The sequence below is a fragment of the Rutidosis leptorrhynchoides genome, chromosome 2, assembly GCF_046630445.1.
Source record: "Rutidosis leptorrhynchoides isolate AG116_Rl617_1_P2 chromosome 2, CSIRO_AGI_Rlap_v1, whole genome shotgun sequence".
NCBI lineage: Eukaryota > Viridiplantae > Streptophyta > Magnoliopsida > Asterales > Asteraceae > Rutidosis > Rutidosis leptorrhynchoides.
This window is the reverse complement of record NC_092334.1, coordinates 532,483,584-532,488,733: the sequence shown is the minus strand read 5'-3', so window position 1 is coordinate 532,488,733 and position 5,150 is coordinate 532,483,584. Positions and strand designations below refer to the sequence as shown.

Sequence of the window (5,150 nt, the reverse complement as noted above, 5' to 3'; positions counted from 1 at the left end):
TCTCTCGAAAGCATCTAACTTTGCGGAAATGGAATTAAAGTCATGGCTAGAATCGTCTCTAGCCGCTTTAGATGAACGAAAAATATCTTTTTCTTGATGCCACTCATGTGAGTGGGAGGCTGTGTTATCAATAATTTTGTGAGCTTCAGTTGCGGTTTTCTTCATAATGGAACCACCAGCTGCTGTGTCGATGTCTTTTCCTGTAGCAACATCGCATCCTTGGCAGAATATTTGCACTAGTTTATAAGTGTCTAAACCATGTTGAGGACATCCTCTCAACACCTTTCCAAATCTTGTCCACGCTTCATATAATGTTTCATTTGGCTTTTGCGTGAACGTAACAATTTCTCCTCGAAGTCTCACGGCTTTAGATGCCGGAAAGAATCTTTTAAGAAATTTCTCAACTAAGATATCCCATGTATCAATCGCTCCTTCAGGTAACGATTCTAACTAATCTTTGGCTTCTTCTTACTTTAAAGTCCAGGAAAATAACATGAGATAGATCTGTTCATCCTCAACTTCTCTGATTTTGAATAGAGTACAAATCCTATTAATGGTTCGAAGATGTTCATTTGGATCTTCTTCTGGCGTACCACTAAATTGGCATTGATTAGTTACCATGTGTAGAATTTGTCCCTTGATTTCATAATCTGGCGCATTAATGTCTGGTTGAGTAATGGCATGACCTTGGCCCGTGCGTGTGGCTCTCATTTGGTCTTCCATACTTAGAGGTTCCTAATTTTCCATGATTGAATTTGTTGAATCTGAATCACTAGAGGATTCTGATTTAACAGTTATTTCCTCGACAATCTCTGGTTGTATGATTTGTGGTTCAGGAGGAATGATTAGTGGTTCAGGATCTCTGAATTGTACATGAATATCCTCCGGGTTCTCAATTGTGAGGTCGGGTTCAAAAAATGGATTATCGGAAAATTGAATTGGATTACTCGGTCGACTAGATGATGATTCTAAATAAAAATCAACGGCGACGATATTGGCTAAATGTCTTGATTGAAATGTCCCGTTCATATTGATTATAAACGTTCCATATTAATTGATTTTGTTGCGAGGTTTTGACCTCTATATGAGACGTTTTTCAAAGACTGCATTCATTTTTAAAACAATCATAACCTTTATTTTATCAATAAAGGTTTTAAAACATTACGTAGATTATCAAATAATGATAATCTAAAATATACTGTTTACACACGACCATTACATAATGGTTTACAATAGAAATATATCACATCGACATATGTTTCTTGAATGCAGTTTTTACACAATATCATACAAACATGGACTCCAAATCTTGTCCTTATTTTAGTATGCAACAGCGGAAGCTCTTAGTATTCACCTGAGAATAAACATGCTTTAAACGTCAACAAAAATGTTGGTGAGTTATAGGTTTAACCTATATATATCAAATCGTAACAATAGACCACAAGATTTCATATTTCAATACACATCCCATACATAGAGATAAAAATCATTCATATGGTGAACACCTGGTAACCGACATTAACAAGATGCATATATAAGAATATCCCCATCATTCCGGAACACCCTTCGGATACGATATAAATTTCGAAGTACTAAAGCATCCGGTACTTTGGATGGGGTTTGTTAGGCCCAATAGATCTATCTTTAGGATTCGCGTCAATTAGGTTGTCTGTTCCCTAATTCTTAGATTACCAGACTTAAAAAAAGGGGCATATTCGATTTCGATAATTCAACCATAGAATGTAGTTTCACGTACTTGTGTCTATTTTGTAAATCATTTATAAAACCTGCATGTATTCTCATCCCAAAAATATTAGATTTTAAAAGTGGGACTATAACTCACTTTCACAGATATTTCCTTTCTCAGAAATAAGACTTGGCCACGGATCAATTCACGAACCTATACAAATATGTACATATATATCAAAGTATGATCAAAATATAATTACAACCATTTTTATTATGTTTTAAAGATTTGAGTGTATTAAGTCAGCTGTCCTCGTTAGTAACCTACAACTAGTTGTCCACAGTTAGATGTACAGAAATAAATCGATATATATTATCTTGAATCAATCCACGACCCAGTGTATACACATCTCAGGCTAAATCACAACTCAAAGTATATATATTTTTGGAATCAACCTCAACCCTGTATAGCTAACTCCAACATTACTGCATATAGAGTGTCTATGGTTGTTCCAAAAAATATATATACATGGGTCGATATAATATGTCAAAACAATTGCATACGTGTCTATGGTATCCCAAGATTACATAATATATTAGAATATATGTATAATACAATATAAGTTAGCTAGGATATGATTTGTATAGATTTGTTAAACATTTCCCATAGCTAAAAAGATCAAAAATATCCAATCTTGTTTTACCCATAACTTCTTCATTTTAAATCCGTTTTGAGTGAATCAAATTGTTATGGTTTCATATTGAACTCTAATTTAAGAATAAAAACAGAAAAAGTATAGGTTTATTGTCTGAAATTTAAGTTAAATATCAATTACTAAAGAGGTAGTCATTTCCGTCGAAAGAACGACATCTTGATGACCATTTTGAAAAACATACTTTCACTTTGAGTTTAACCAAGATTTTTGGATATAGTTTCATGTTCATATGAAAAATCATTTTCCCAGAAGAAAAACTTTTAAATCAAAGTTTATCATAGTTTTTAATTATCCAAACCAAAATAGCCCTCGGTTTCACTACGACATCGTATATCCGATTTTATGGTGTTCATCGTGTTTCCAGATTTTAAATCATTAAGTTAGCATATCATATAGATATAGAACATGTATTTAGTTGATTTTAAAAGTCAAGTTAGAAGGATTAACTTTTGTTTGCGAACAAGTTTAGAATTAACTAAACTATGTTCTAGTGATTACAAGTTTAAACCTTCGAATAAGATAGCTTTATATGTATGAACCGAATGATGTTATGAACATCATTACTACCTCAAGTTTTCTGGATAAAACTACTGGAAATGAGAAAAATGGATCTAGCTTCAAAGGATACTTGGATGGCTTGAAAGTTCTTGAAGCAGAATCATGACACGAAAACAGTTCAAGTAAGATTTTCACTCGAAATAAGATTGTTATATTTGTAGAAATTGAATCAAAGTTTGAATATGAATATTACCTTGAATTAGAAAGATAACCTACTATAAATAACAAAGGTTCCTTGATCTTAGATGATTATTGGAATGGATTAGAAAGCTTGGAAGTAGACTTGCAAACTTGGAAGTATTCTTGATTTTTATGAAACTATACTTATGGAATTTATGAAGAACACTTAGAACTTGAAGATGGAACTTGAGAGAGAACAATTAGATGAATAAAATTGAAGAATGAAAGTGTTTGTAGGTGTTTTTGGTCGTTGGTATATGGATTAGATATAAAGGATATGTAATTTTGTTTTCATGTAAATAAGTCATGAATGATTACTAATATTTTTGTAATTTTATGAGATATTTCATGCTAGTTGCCAAATGATGGTTCCCATATGTGTTAAGTGACTCACATGGGCTGCTAAGAGATGATCATTGGAGTGTATATACCAATAAGACATACATCTAAAAGCTGTGTATTGTACGAGTACGACTACGGGTGCATACGAGTAGAATTGTTGATGAAACTGAACGAGGATGTAATTATAAGCATTTTTGTTAAGTAAAGTACTTTGATATGTGTCTTGAAGTCTTTCAAAAGTGTAAGAATACATATCAAAACACAACATGTATATACATTCTAATGGAGTCGTTAAGTCTTCGTTAGTCGTTACATGTAAGTGTTGTTTTGAAACCTTTAAATTAACGATCTCAATTAATGTTGTTAACCCAATGTTTATTATATCAAATGAGATGTTAAATTATTATATTATCATGATAATATGATGTATGAATATCTCTTAATATGATATATACATTAAAATATCGTTACAACGATAATCGTTACATATAAGTCTCGTTTCGTAATTCTTGAGTTAGTAGTCTTGTTTTTACATATGTAGTTCATTGTTAACACACTTAATGATATATTTAAATATCATTTTATCATGTTAAATATAGTATATCAATATCTTAATATGATACATATATATTTAGTAGACGTTATCGTAACGATAATCGTTATATCTATCATTTCGAGTTTCTTAATTTAGTAATCTCATTTCTTATGTATATCACACATTGTTAATATACTTAGTGAGATACTTACTCATCATAATCTCATGTCAACCATATATATATGTCTATATATACCAAACATGTAGTTTTTACAATTTTGTAACGTTCGTGAATCGCCGGTCAACTTGGGTGATCAATTGTCTATATGAAACTTATTTCATTTAATCAAGTCTTAACAAGTTTGATTGCTTAACATGTTGGAAACACTTAATCATGTAAATATCAATTTCATTTAATATATATAAACTTGGAAAAGTTTGGGTCACTACAGTACCTACCCGTTAATTAAATTTCGTCCCGAAATTTTAAGCAGTTGGAGGTGTTGACGTATCTTCTGGAAATAAGTGTGGGTATTTCTTCTTCATCTGATCTTCTCGTTCCCAGGTGAACTCGGGTCCTCTACGAGCATTCCATCGAACTTTAACAATTGGTATCTTGTTTTGCTTAAGTCTTTTAACCTCACGATCCATTATTTCGCCGGGTTCTTCGACGAATTGAAGTTTTTCGTTGATTTGGATTTCGTCTAACAGAATAGTGAGATCTTCTTTAGCAAAACATTTCTTCAAATTTAAGACGTGGAAAGTGTTATGTACAGCCGCGACTTGTTGTGGTAATTCAAGTCGGTAAGCAACTGGTCCGACACGATCAATAATCTTGAATGGTCCAATATACCTTGGATTTAATTTCCTCCATTTACCAAATCGAACAACGCCTTTCCAAGGTGCAACTTTAAGCATGACCATCTCTCCAATTTCAAATTCGATATCTTTTCTTTTAATGTCCGCGTAGCTCTTTTGTCTACTTTGGGCGGTTTTCAACCGTTGTTGAATTTGGATGATCTTCTCGGTAGTTTCTTGTATTATCTCTGGACCAGTAATCTGTCTATCCCCCACTTCACTCCAACAAGTCGGAGACCTACACTTTCTACCATATAGTGCTTTAAACGGTGCCA

The 5,150-nt window shown here is 32.6% G+C and overlaps 1 non-coding gene across 1 annotated transcript; it reads left to right on the top strand.

Annotated features, from left to right (window-relative positions):
• Nucleotides 1-253: 253 nt before the first annotated feature.
• On the top strand, nt 254-360 carry LOC139895015 (small nucleolar RNA R71). Its single transcript, XR_011775487.1, has one exon. It is a non-coding gene; the product is annotated as a small nucleolar RNA R71 (small nucleolar RNA).
• The last annotated feature ends 4,790 nt before the right edge of the window (nt 361-5,150 follow it).